Source organism: Camelus dromedarius, chromosome 25, assembly GCF_036321535.1.
Source record: "Camelus dromedarius isolate mCamDro1 chromosome 25, mCamDro1.pat, whole genome shotgun sequence".
Taxonomy (NCBI): Eukaryota; Metazoa; Chordata; class Mammalia; order Artiodactyla; family Camelidae; genus Camelus; species Camelus dromedarius.
In genome coordinates, this window is record NC_087460.1 from 20,367,527 (window position 1) to 20,380,383 (window position 12,857).

The 12,857-nt window shown below is 40.3% G+C and overlaps 1 protein-coding gene across 5 annotated transcripts in view; it reads left to right on the plus strand.

Moving 5' to 3' along the window:
• FGD4 (FYVE, RhoGEF and PH domain containing 4) overlaps nt 1–12,857 on the plus strand; it is a 167,368-nt gene that overhangs the window by 66,684 nt on the left and 87,827 nt on the right. The window contains exon 1 of one of the 5 annotated variants that reach the window (XM_031443823.2): nt 318–747. The exons of 3 other annotated variants lie outside the window; for them this stretch is intronic. The gene's annotated coding sequence lies outside the window, so the exon portion shown is untranslated. Of the gene's footprint in view, nt 1–317; nt 748–1,462; nt 1,616–12,857 lie in introns of those variants that run through there. One more of the 5 variants, XM_064479179.1, reaches the window with a different exon arrangement.

Consider the following 12,857-nt stretch of genomic DNA (forward strand, 5'->3'; position numbering starts at 1 on the left):
AAAATGAATTTTTACAAGTCAAAAAAATTATTACATATACATTTACAAGACAATTGATTTTGAAAACTTATTTTCAGACTGTTTTGCAAATTGGAAAATTTTATTTAAAAGCTAAATACAAAACTGTTTCACTTCTGATGTGGACTGTAAATCAGAAAAGGACTTGATGATGCAACTTAGATTTCTGGAATGCGTTATCTTGAATTTTCAAGTTAACTTTCAAGTTTTGTTTTCTGTGTGCCAAGTTAAGCTTCATGTGACCTTTCTCCCTGAATGAGCCGCGGATGCTATCTGACAGACACATTTAGGACTTTGTACCTCCAAGGATAGATTTGCAGAACAGCTTTTAATTGGCCTGCATTGCCTTGTTCAAATAGCCAAACACCTGCTAGGCAAGCCCCTGCGCATGTGAGTGGATATATGTTGCTTCCTTTAGGATTTGCAAGGCTGGAGCACAAAGACGGTGATTGTTACCCAATAAGCAGTAGTCACACACTTCTACCAATCGCCTTAGGAGGGCTGGTTACCATGGAATCCACCATCTGTTCACTCCCCGCCGGAATGTGATTATCCTTGCTGGGCTGGGAACTAGGGGAAGCAGGGGAGCGTGTGCTGTGTGAAATTATCTGCAATGGACTGGGTTCATGGGAGGCTAGATTTGGCTCACTAGAAGAACAAATGAAGGCAGTTTTACTTCTTAACCATTTGTGACTTCTAACCAAGAGGAATAAATTCAGCTTTTATAAGGTAAGTAAGCCTAGTACTGTGTATCCAGTTTGTTACTACGTTTGGTGTGGGGCATTATCTCCATGTGGTCCAAGAAAAGGGAGCTGTAAGCTCTTCTGGAAGGAACCTCCAGCATCACACACTTCTGTTGTATTGATTTTAAGCGGCTCATTTATACCTATGCAGTACATGTTGATGTGGGAAAAAGGAAAGAATTATTCTTTAGTCTTTTCAGATTTCTTACGCCTGTGAAATTGTATTGTGATCCCCAAAAGTGGCAAAAAAGACAGTCATTTTATGTGGTTTCTCAGAGTGAATTGTACTAGTATTCTTTTTGAAACACGCCCATGGCCACAACGTGTTCAGTGTCTGCTTCAAACAGAAAATGTCTCAGGTCAGGGACATTTGTAGGTTATGATTTTTGTTAATCATTATTCTGGCCCCCACGACTGACCTGCCATTAGTAGCTCATGTTTTGCAATGGGGTGTTTATGCCGGTGTATTTTGCAATGCTTTTGCACAAGTTTCAAGGGCCTAAGCATGGGGAAACAATGTGCCAGTGCCTTCACGGCGGGCGTGTAGCACCGTGATAAAGGATGAGGCGAAAGCGAGGAGGACCGGCTTCTGTTTCAAGGGCTTCCTTTGTTTTTCTGTTTGAACAGCCCCTTAAAATATGTGGTGCATATTGTGAGCAGTAGAAGGAGATTTTGGTGCTAACAAATGGATGACTGACATTCTTCTGTGTGGCTAAGAGGTTGGGCAGCTCGAACAAGGGACTTCTATGTCCTTTGTAAAGCAGCATTGTATCCCCTTCCCCAAAACGGTGCCCTGAAACATGAAAGTGAAAAAACAAAAAGAGTGCTGTCTCTACTCTGGATTCTTCTTTTGTGTAAGTTTTTTGTTTTGTTTTGTTTTTTTTAATCATTTAAACCATTGCACCAGGGATCTGTGAGTCTAGCTGGGTCTGCCATTTTTATTTGATACAGAAAGGGGTTGCAAGGAGAGGGTTTGCTAACGCAGTTTTCGTCCCTTTAACTGTGCTGTTGTGCTGTCATCGTGGGCATTCATGTCAGTGGGTCACTGGCTGCCCAGAGAGCTAGAAAAGGTCGTTGCTAACAAGCCCTGCCGATTTGATCTTCTTTTTTTTTTTTTTTATAGAATAAAATTAGATAACCTTGTATTGGTCAAGGACTCATGTTCTTACTTGAAGAACAGGTTTTCAGGGCTGACTGCTAATTGTGGCTTCTTGGGATTTCTTGTAGTTGACTTTAAAATCCTTACCTTCTTTTGCATTTACTGGTCTATATGCATTATTATTATTTTAAAGTTTTTTAATATGCAAAATTGGATTAGGTACATACTAGCTCTGAAAAGCATCTTTTTCAGCAATAATAGACTTATTATCTGTCTGAAAATTTCCTTAGCAGCATCTGTAAAAAAATTTTTAAATGAATGTTATGTTATTTGAATGAAATTTTCACCCGTAAAAGCAATCGTTCGTAAGCAATATAAGTTTGGGGAGGACATGAGATGATTTAAACACATGTGCATTTAGGCTGTTCATGTTGCTCTAATATCCTTGTATCTTAGAAACCTGAAAAGGCCTGTGAGTGAGTGGGTGTGCAGTGTGTGAGCGTCTGGGTGCCAGGGATGTGCGTACTCAAGCGGCTGACATGGGCTGGGCAAATCAGTGCACTTCTCAAGTTTTTTAGTGTTTGTGAATTTTCTTGCTATTTTTATTGTTACTGAGTTAAACTTACAAAATTGTATTTTTTTAAGTGGGTGTTTATGTCAGAGTGTACCGCAGCATTTTATAGGTATTGGCAGGCATTTGTTTTCACTTGTAAATATGTTTATTAGTGAGTTTCTTGGCTGATTTTTCTGAGTAGTAAGTGATAAAGTCACAAGGGTGTTCAAAATGTGTTAGGAACCCTGTTTGATCCGCCTTTGATAAGACAGAAAACCTAGGGTTACAGTTTCTGAAATTGGTGACGAGGAGTGGGCAGCAGGGACAGTCCTCGGAGCACCCGTGATCCCTGCTGGTGGACCTGAGGGACAGGTGTGCACAGTGCTGTGACACGAAGTTCACTTGAGGGGATGTGGTTTCTGGACCTGACATTTATTCCCCATGGTGAGGCATTCATTTGCAGTCGCATTGTCTGTGGTGAGACCCACCACTGTGTCCACAGTCTTGTGGTAACAAGTCGAGAATGCGTGAGCGCTCAGGCCAGCTGGGAAGCGTTGCTTCCTGGTTCTCACTGTCCTCGCCTGTGAGCGTGGAGGGAGGTGCTCGATTTCAGTGCTTTCTGAGCCTTCTTCCGACTTGTCAGACTCGTTGATGGTATGATGCTTTTTAACCCTTCAACACAACTAAAGATGTTACTAAATGACAAGTTTAGATTTGTGTTTGTCAATATGTAAAGCTACCCGTATTCTGAGTTATTTCTCATAAAAGTATTATAGAGATGACAAATCAGAAAGTCTGAGGAGAATGCTTGGCGTAACTCAGATCCGTAACAGTCTGAGTAGACAGCGTATCAACCACCACGAGCTCAGTGCAGTCTAGTCTTTCTGCTTCTTTGACACATTATTCTGGAATGCTGCCTGACCTAACTGTTGGAATAATTAGACGGCAGAGCCAGTAGACAGCAATTAAATGCTTACATTTTTCTTCCCATGTGTTACTGCCACATTCGAACTTCTAAATTGAGTCTGTCTTTTTCGCTTTTGGGGTATGGATTTATCATCCTTTTTTGGGGGGGCCGTGGTGGTCCATTTGACCTTTGTGCTGCCTGAGATGGTGGAGTGCTAGGGATTTGAAGGCATGGAGACCTGCTGATGATGCTTTGTTCAGTTGTCTTTGGTGTTAAATCTGTTTGCATTAAAGTGTGGTTTTTTAAAAAACAGATGTACTGAAAACTGCCCTCTCCCACAATTCCATACTGCCATGGTTTCAAGAAATGCTTAGAATGAGTTCATTTTTGTGCATCGGTAAAATTTTGCATTGCTGTGTTAGATACAGAACTACAGGATGTGACGCCTATAAAAAATATGCATGTGAGCGATGAAAACACACCCCAAAGCCATGGCTCCCCGCTGGCTGCGTTTGGCAGGATTTGTCTCCCTGTGACTGTGCCCCGCATCATATGTTTGATTATCAGCACTTCCTTCTGAGATGTTTCCTCTTCTGTTTTTATAGCTGCTCCTATGCTTCTGTAAAATAAAAAGGCAAACTTTCTATAAATTGGCAGTGAATGTGTCTATGTAGGCAGCAGCACATCCTCGGAGCAGTTCTGTGGAACGCGCTTAACTCTGCTGTCACCACTTGAAGCCCAGCGATGGCTTGATGGAGTTGTGTGAGGGCATCTAGCAGTGCTGTAGTCTTAGAAAAGTTCCGTTTTGTTTTTTTTTTTAAACAAATAACCCCCATTCCATGGGGGCTATAATTGTTCTTTTGTAACAAAGGTGTTGAGTTACTGACTTCCCCTGAAACGGAATGTTTCCTTCCTCCCTGTCTGCTTAAATCCTGTGCTCTTTTAAAATTTTTGACCAATTTCCTGGTCCTGAACCCAGATTAATGAAATCATGAGACGAGACACATTTCCACAAGGCAAACAGATGGAATCTATTGGATTTTTTTTTTTAGATCCTTGCTATACACTGCTAGGTGTTTATTTTCACATAATTTAAAGATTGGGAGGATCTGTCAGAGACGAATCTGAGGCCCATAAAGATTAAGCAACTTGTCCAGGGTCACAGAACTTGAGTTGCAGAAGCAGCTCATGCTGGGTATTGCATGTTGAACACAGATACGGGTAAGGCCAACCGACTTCCTGTATCGTTACCCTTATGAGGAACAGAACATTGGGGCATCACCCTGAAGTCTCACTGGTAAAATTTTCAATGTGCCCAGGAGGACAGCTTTGAAAGATGATTGATTCCCTCAATAACCAAAGTCATAAGAAACAAATATATTTCTTCTCATAAATGCCTAAACTTAAAAAATATGTAACTGCCAAGCCAACTAGATGTTTGTGTTTTTCAGTTTACAGTTTCCCCCCTTACAGCTGTGTCTATGGAAGTAAACTCAAGGTCAGAATGTTGCTCAGTAATTATGGGGCCCAGAGCAGGTGGGGGCGGAGCCCTGAGACAGGAAGGACAGCCCGAAGGGCAAGTGCAGCTCCATTTCACGGCGGGCGCACCTGTCACCTGGTCAGGTTATTCCTGGTGTGAGTTGATGCCTATCTTTCGTGGGCACTGCTGGAGAGATGCAACCTGGGTTTCCTTACCTGCCCCCTTACCCCACCCACCTGCCTCACCCTGCTCGGGACCGCCCTCCTGCCTGCTGAGACGGTCCTTCTTTGGCTGTGTTACTGTCATCAGTGTGAACGTTGCATTCATTCACCAAGTATTTATCGCACGTTTACTCTGCATTAGGCAGTGTTGCAGGTGTGGCGGACTGGGCACAGGACACAGCCGCCAAGGTCGTTAGTGAAACTTCCATAATAGAGAGGGAGACGGATGTACACAACAGACAGATGAACAGTGTCATTTCAAATAGAGACAAGTCGGTGAAGGCAAAATGTGTATGCTAAGAAGGAATTTTAGGGCAAGAAACTTTAGATTGGGTGATCAGGAAATGGTGATGTGGGGAGGTCTCAGATAAGCTGAGCCACGGTGATAAGCCTCGATCCAGTGGAGTTAGGGATGTGTTTGTTAGCCCTACTTTATTCAGGTGGAAATTGAGGGCCGTACCATATTTACTTAGTGTTGCAGAGTTGTCTTGTCTTTTAGGACTTAATACTGACAATATGCTCTTTTCCAAAATCGGAGTTTAATGGGCCAGCACGGGAGGCAGTGCCAGCTTCGGTGCAGTGGTTAAGTACACAGGCAGACCCGGGTGCGTCCCCTCTCACGTCCTGGCTACCCAGAGGTCTCTAGGCAAGTTACTTAACCTCTCTTAAACCTGTCTCCCCATTTGTTAGAATTTCTGGGGTGGTTGTGGATATGAAAAGAGATAATATTTAAAAACCCATTTATGCTGTAGAATGGTGACAGTGCGATATTCTCTAAGGGTCTTCAGTGATAGTCCCACGAGTGTTCAAATAACTTGCTGCTGTTGGCGTTGAAAGCCTGGGAGTACTACTAGCCTTACTCCCTATAGGATAAATTTTTCTTTGATCTCTCCCATTCACTCTCTCACCCCTCACACTCATTTATTCAAAAAATGCTTAAAAATAAAAAACCCTTTATTGAGGCATGATTGACATATAGAATGCTGTACATATTTAATGTGTATAACTTGATGAGTTTGGAGATGAGTTTCTTGACGGAGAAAACCATCACCACAATCTACACTATAAACGTGTTCATCACCTCCAAAAGAAAACTCCTTGAGTGTCCACCTGCCCTTGCTAGATTCTGGACAAGGAGCGTGCTTAGACATGGGCCGTGCTCGACTACTAATCAGTCAGCTGCATTCAGTGTGACTGACGGCATGGCAGGGGACGCGTGCAGAAGTCAGCGGAGCAGGTGATCCACTGCGCAGGGGAGAGGGGCTGGGAGTACCAGTCTGCGGCAGCAGAAGCAGGGAGGCGCGGTGGGCTTGGGGGGTGCTGGTAGCCGGGTGCAGGATCTGAGCTAAGGGAGGGCAGGATTTGAGAATGGAGACTGAGGGTGACATGGAAGTGGGTTTGTTGTTTTTTTTTTAAACTGTATCCTGTAAAGAATGAGGAACGTTTGAATAGTTTGAAACATTCGGGGGATACGTCTTCAGTTTTGTCATCTAAAAAGATACCTGGCAGTTAGAATGATGGAAGCACTGGAGACAGCAATGTCCAAGGCGGCCTGAGTTCTTTTTCTCATCTCCATCTTCTTCCACAGCAGTCAGAATTTTTCTTCTTCTGTCATTACCACCACAATATAATCAAATCGTATCTTATTCTCGATGTTTAGATTATAAAGTCAGCACATGAAGTGAAACTTGAACAGAGTCCGAAAATCCTTGAGAAATCCCTCAGGAAGGCCCGGCTTGGGAGATCAGCTCTCTCATCAGGTCAACCCAGTGTGTGTGCTTTTCTCCAGGCTTGGAAGTGACTGCTGCTTCTCTCCGTGGGCACCAGATGAAATAATTCCTTTGTAGCGTTTAGGGGTCACACTGCATGTTGCACGAGGGAAAGTTCACGATCTCTCAGTCTCACTTCTGCACCGGGGCCCGTGAGCACTATTGTCTGAGTGACTTCATCTACTGCTCCTGTGCTGTTTACTGGGCGATCCAGTGACCGGTTTATCACTGTGCATCAGGTGCTCCCCTGGGAAATGGGAAATCACTACCATGTTTTGTTTTTTTGTTTGTTTAAGTGATCTTTCCTCTTTAAAAAAAATTGCAATGGGCATACAATTATTGCTGTAAAATGATCAATAATATAGCTCTTCCTTGACTGATTTTTCTGCTTTCTGATCATTGTATACATTGATTTTCTTCTGGGATGATTAACAGCTTCTGGACTAATTCTGATCAGTGCATCCTCAACTCAAGGTGATGCCACTTTGAGGGCCCTCAGGAGTTGTGTACTTTTGACTTTGAGCTCACAGCGTCAACCTTCAGGTACTGTTGGTGCCACAATATTTGGTACTTCTCTTTTCAGATTAGCACTCCTGTTCCCTACTGGTTGGTCACTGCCTTCTTGTCATAGAAGATCATTGGAACAGTAGTTTATTCCCTGAGGAGAACCAATTCTGTACCAAGTAAACTAGCCACTAGCCAATTCAATAGTTTGACGACCTCAAATGCACAGTTGCTTTGAAAAAGGCTGTTCTGGTTTCAGCTCTTTCCTCCCAGGGAGCACAGACATTTTAACAGTAGTGAAAATTGAGTTATTGTTGACCAGATGGAGGTGACAGGAGGACCGAGTGAAAGGAAGATGCTTTTGGAGTCCATGTAACAGCTCTCTAGTCTTCCTGCGTCTTCAGCCATCCAGAACTACCCCTCTTGATCGCCACAGGTGTAGTACATTTTCACAAAAGCTGTTGTGCTGTTCGTGAACATTGAGAAGGGAGTAGGGCCTGATATTTGCATAAAAATTCTAGTGGAGAACAGATTAAATGGAATCTCCTTTTGATAAAGTTAAATAGGTATATCTCCTGGTCCAGGCTACCTGGGCATTCATTTAATAAACATTTCAGTGTGTTTCTTTGCGTCCAGCACTGGTCTTGCCCTCAGTAAGCTCACTTAAGTAACTGACGTGTATAACACAAGGTCCTCGGACTGCACAAAGGCGTGTGCAAAGTGCTGTGGTTTCAGAGAGGAAGGACTCAGACCCAGGCCAGAGGAGCAGAAAGATGTCACTTTGGAGCCAACTCTGTGCTGCATCTTAAAGGAGAGATTTGCCAAGTTGGGAAGGAAGGGCATTTCCTATCAAGGGAACGACATACATAAAGGCTTGACAACTGTAAAATGAAACAAGTTTGGAATACAAGAAAGTTGGTGTTGAAGAGACTTACAATCAACACTTTCTATTAACATTTCTTAGTATGCTTCCTAGAGAAACTTTCAGGTTAAGCAAAGCTTTGTGCTCTGAAGGCAAATTTGAGAGAAGGCCTTTCAGAAAGTAGAGATAGTCTTGTTTCGTATACACAGAAAGTATGCATCACCGTCAGTGCAGGTGAAGGAGGTTTTATACACACGTTTCTTTCAGAGAATGAAGCGTGTTCCTAAGGTTTGGTGCAGCTAGTCAAACGCTCAAGAGACTTGGAATCAATGTTTTTTTTTTTGTTGTTGTTGTTGTTTTAACATTTTTTATTGATTTATAATCATTTTACAATGTTGTATCAAATTCCAGTGTAGAGCACAATTTTTCAGTTATACATGAATGTATATATATTCATTGTCACATTTTTTTTCTCCGCGAGCTACCATGAGATCTTGTATATATTTCCTTGTGCTGTACAGTATAATCTTGTTTATCTATTCTATAATTTTGAAATCCCAGTCTATCCCTTCCCACCCTCTGCCCCCTTGGCAACCACAAGTTTGTGTTCTATGTCTATGAGTCTATTTCTGTTTCATATTTATGCTTTGTTTGTGTTTTTTTTTTAGATTCCACATATGAGCGATCTCATATGGTATTTTTCTTTCTCTTTCTGGGAATCAATGTTTTTTTAAAACATTTCTTAGTATGCTTAATAGAGAAACTTTCTTTTTTATTTTATTTAATTTTAATTTTGATTTTGAATATTATGTCCAATGAAGAAAATGTATTAAGGCAATGCAACAGTGGTAAAAGTAGAGATAAGACATTAAGAACTTTTAAGGCATATTTAAGTATATACACTACTTAAACTACAAGCTAGCTGCTGTTTTTTTAAATTTACTTATATGTACTGTTCATTGTTTCTAAGAACTGTTTAGAGCTTTAGCTTTTTAAACTTACATAGTTATTAAAGGAATAAAGCCAACCACAAAATAAGAATTCACAGAATGCAGTAATCCAATCATAAAGAACAGTCAAATGTGCTTACACATATTCAAGAAATCAGTCATCTAAGTTATAAATAATAAGTAGTTTATGTGTGTCTTTTTTTTTTAGATTCCACATAAAAGCAATATCATATAGCTTTTTTTCCCTCTGTGTGTCTTGACTTAGAATGATGACCTCCAGGTCCATCCATGTTGCTGCAAATGTTATTATTTTATTCTTTTTTTTTTTTTTACTGCTAAGTAGTATTCCAGTGTGTGTTTGTGTGTGTGTGTGTGTGTACACACACGTGCACACCACATCTTCTTTATACAGTCATTTGTTAATGAACATTTGGGTTGTTTCCATGTCTTGGCTGTTGTAAATAGTGCTGCTGTGAACATTGGGATGCATGTGTCTTTTTAAATTATATTTTATTTTGGGTATATGCCCAGGAGTGGGATTGCTGGATCATATGGTAAGTCTATTTTTAGTGTTTTAAGGAACCTCCATACTGTCCTCCATAGTGGCTGTACCAGTTTACATTCCCACCAACAGTGTAGAAGGGTTCCTTTTTCTTCACTTCCTCTCCAGCATTTATCATTTGTAGACCTTTTAATGATGGCCATTCTGTGTGGTAACCAAGAACCAGGGGAACCAGACTTGAATCCTACTTTTGATTTGGGAACTGTATTAAATATCTCATTACATGTCTAAGTTATTTAGATTTATATGTGAATTTTATACTTTTTACCATTTTTAAACAAGTGCCACAAATTCTTAGTATGAAAAATGTATGTTTCCATTTTTCAAAAAAGGAAAATATGACAGCAAAAGGAAAAGAATCACATTTTTCAGTGGCTCCTCATTTTTCTTTGTGTATTGTTCTTCAAATTCTAGCACTTTCTGCCATTTAAAATTAATTTTTGCCTATCAGTTGGTGATTGAACCCGTGCTGTGGACTGAAAGCCGAAATTAAAACAGTTCTTCTGAGTTCACAGTGTAACTTGGAAAAACTAATATTTATTTATGCAAAATGTCTAAGATATATTCAAGCAGGAAATCAGTTCTATAAATTTCAGTAACAAAATACTGAAGCAACGTGAATGTTGAGGCGAGAAATGGATATATGATGTTGTTGTTTTTTGATAATAGGAAGAAAAAACTTCAGTGTTGATGGGCTCCGTCCAGCCTACTACCATTCTTCCAGTAAATGTTTCTTCCCAGCTGCACAGGTCTTCTCTGAGGCCCTGAAGCACTCTGTGGTTTTATCTGTCATGGGTATATTTTACAGTTGGCTGTCACCTTGTCTCTCTCCCCAACTAGATTGAGCTCCTAAGGCTACAAACTGTTTTACTCATTTTTAAATCCCCAGCTTTTGGCTCAGCAGAACCCTTACTTACACTTACATTGTTGAACTAAGGCTGAATCAAAAATGCAAGGTGAAGGAACTCACCCATATTGCCAGTGACAGTTGTGTGTTGCCATTTCAGCAGCTGGAAGATAGGGAAAGATAACGCACCTTAGGACCAGGACGTTAACCACCTCACCCAGTGTCCTTACTTCTGCAAAGAGCCCCAATCCAACAAAGGGAAGTAAACAGTTCCTTCTCAAAGCTCTGAAGGTTTTGGATCCATTCTTGTCCAGCTGTCCCTGACTAAATCGGGTGCTGTTAGAGGTCATGGATTTTGTTAGTTATTTTCGTATTCCCATGTGCTCACACAAAACCTAGCAAATCAAAGGTGCTAGATTACAGCATTTAATGAAAGACATGAGGAAAAGAGCCTTTCCTCGACATTTTCAGAATGTTTGGGGACCACTGACCAATTTGAAGGGTATAATCAAACAGTAGAGCAGTAGACTTAGGGGCATCAATGATCTTTCTGAACAAAACAGAAGTCCACTATAGTACTTACTTGTTTTGGTTTGAAGAAATCTTTCCTGCCCGTCCCTCCTATTCTTGCTACACTGACATTCAGGTCTGTGCATGTGGTGCCACGTCAAACAACTTCATTTACTCCTGAATTAAATAATTATTAATTTCCTGCCTCTAACAGAAAGGATAAAGGACAGGCAGACCAAAACTGTATTCTTGTAGGTGTGTATGAGTACTGTGTCTTTCAGATAATACAAATGATCATGGGTGGGTAAGGACCAAAATTCCATAGAGGAAGATAGGGTAAATTGAAAACTGTGGTTATGTGGTATCACTTTTAAAGGGCAGTCAAGGGAGTCGTCAAAAAACTAGATAATCTATCAGACAAGTCCAACCCAATCTACAACCAGTACCTTGAGTTTAATAAACAATGGGCTGTTAATCCCAAATTAATGTATGATGTAATAACTAAAATGGTCAAAATCAAAACTTAAGCTCTTTTCAGAAACCAGGAGAAAAATAACATTAGTAATCTGAAAAAAAGCCGTTTGAAAAATGACAGGATCTGGAACTAATTTCCCTTTCTAAAGTTGGGGTCAATATCATTAGCATTTTCTGTTTGCACTGAATTTGCAAGATCTTTCAGACACCATCCTGGTTAACAGTAATTATGGTGAAACTGACAAAGGTTATCTATTCTAAACATGTGTGCTTGCTTCCATTAACGGATGCCGTAAACTACAAGAAGTGTAAATTATAAAGTGATCTTTTAGCATAAACCCTTAACGTTTAAAATACAATACAGTTTATGTTAATAGAATAAAAATCCCTCACTTCAAATTCCAGGGTAGTTTTTAGATGGTTTATAAATAAATGATAAGAATGAAAATTCTTTTCTAATAGAATGTCTCAGGCCTATGGATATAGCAAAACGTTAATTCACTATTTAAATGAAGAAAAGAATGGGAAACTTAGCACATAATTTTGAGATGGTAATTTTTCTAATGAATACGTATCTATGACATAATATTGGGAATATTACTACATAATACTGTGGTAGGTCTGGAAATTACCGTAATTTAAATCAGGCAATTTCAGGTCTAATGTGTTTTTAATGAGTACCCCCCCCCCAAAAAGTGCCCAAATGCTTAGTAAAGCTTCTTTATTAACTCATTTAAATAAAGAGATAGCGTGTGTCTTCTTTGTACTTGCGAACTGTCCTTGTCTTGGGGAGGGAGTTTAGTTATAAAAATAATTTTGTTGCGCTGTTAGTTTGCGTCTGAGTTTCTCCTTCCCTAAGTGACATTACGTTCATCTTTACACGTACACTTCGTTTAGGATAGCTTGCCCGAAGTAGCAGAGCCACATGATGTACATTGTAGTTTTCTGGTGTTCGATATGCATTACCATTTTGCCTCCTTGATGCCTGTTTCATTTTTACCTGCTACTGGGTGTGTTTGAGATGACTGTTTCTTTAGGATTGGCTCTTATAATTTAAAAGGATTTTTTCGGCGGGGTGGGGGAACTATAGCTCAGTGGTAGAGCACGTGCTTAGCGTGCACGAGGTCCTGAGTTCAATCCCCAGTATTGCCATTAAAAATAAATAAATAAATAATAAATAAATAAATAAACCTAATTACTTTCCCCCGTCCCCCCCCATAAAAGGGGGGGAAAAAGAATCTAAAAGGATTTTTTCTAATCCAAAACTAAAAGATGTTAATGTTTAAATTGTTATTTTTCATTATGCCAATGCCATTCTTTCTCAAATATTTCTTTACCAAGTTTATTCACAGTTACTT